The sequence below is a fragment of the Rhamphochromis longiceps genome, linkage group LG23, assembly GCF_057381845.1.
Source record: "Rhamphochromis longiceps isolate RC_006_pf linkage group LG23, R_longiceps_female_GT1.1, whole genome shotgun sequence".
Classification (NCBI taxonomy): Eukaryota; Metazoa; Chordata; class Actinopteri; order Cichliformes; family Cichlidae; genus Rhamphochromis; species Rhamphochromis longiceps.
The window spans coordinates 24,805,747-24,807,170 of record NC_140578.1 but is presented as its reverse complement, the minus strand read 5'-3'; positions in this window follow the sequence as shown (position 1 = coordinate 24,807,170).

Below are 1,424 nucleotides of genomic sequence, written 5' to 3'. Positions count from 1 at the left end.
TTAGCCGACAACTGTTGCATACGCGCAACAGTTGTGTTGCCGTCTTTACGCACGGCCCTATTTATGCGCACGAAGCGGGTTTTATGTCAGATGCGAGCGCTAAATCAACCCCGATGCCCCCTCGGAAGGCCGCACATTCATCAGCGGCAGAAATACACCGACAGACACGAGAGCTGACAAAACTCACCTGCTTCTTTTGTGAGCAGCCAGCAGGTGTCAGTAAAGGCACGTCCAGGTAAAACCTCCGCACCTGAAGACAGGTGTCTTGAGGATGTGTTGTGCATCTAATTTAGTCTCTCGGAGTGTTTTTTGTCCTCTTTTTTTCTGGGTAATTGTAAGTTTTGGCAGTGTTATTATAATGACCTTAAATAAAAATATGAGTTTATGACATCTTTTGAAGAAAGGGGGCACGAATTGTGTCTGAACATAAAATATGTGTAAATATCTCCACCTGAGACGTTTCATGAAGCATATTTTTATTACTAGACCAGCACAGATCAGGATGGCAAAGGGCATCATATCAGAGTTTGAAAACCTGTTTACACCCTGGTAATCCAAGAGCTCAGAGTACAGGATAAACGCACATGAAGATTGGAAAACTGAGACCTCAGCATCCATCCATCCATTTTCTTCTGGAGCTTATCCCAGTTGTCAGAAGGCGAGAGGTGGTGTACACTCTGGAAAGGTCACCAATCCATCACAGGGCTACCACAGTCTATAATTTTATCATTTAGAAACACCAGTTAACCTAACTCTATGCATGTCTGAGGAAATAATCCAGATTACCTGGAGAGAACATGCAAACTCCAGACAGAAAAGGACCGGGCCTTCATGCTGTGAGGCGATGGTGCTAACCGCTGCACCACCAAAAGATATTTTCTTTCAAAATCGCCACATCTCCTTCTTTCTTCATGATTCCTGCCACCTTGACAAGATTCTCAGTTCCAGACATGCTGAAGCATCTCCACAGCATAATACTCCCACCACTGCTGTTGCTTCACTACACTTTCTTCAAACATTAGCAACTCCTTAACACTGTGACAACTTTGTTTTTATACCCTGTGTAAATCAGAAGAAAATCCCCAGGTCAGGTCAGTTTTTCAAGGGGGCTAATAACACTGAGCCTAGTAATATATTATTTTTTGTTTTGTTTTGTTTTCTGAAACATTTCAGTTTCACTTCTGTGTCGCTATGTCAAAAATACCCTGCTCACTTGGACCGCAGCTTGTAACCCACTTTAGAATATAGTCACAGGGACAGAAATGAGGCAGCACCACTCGGCTCATTTCCATATAATTTAATTTCAAAAATAAATCTTTTTAATATCTCTTTTCCCATAATAATAACTTCATAAACATTATTAGATTTTCTGTAAACAAATAATATCATAAATACATTCTATTATTCATTCTAAAATCTCTGTA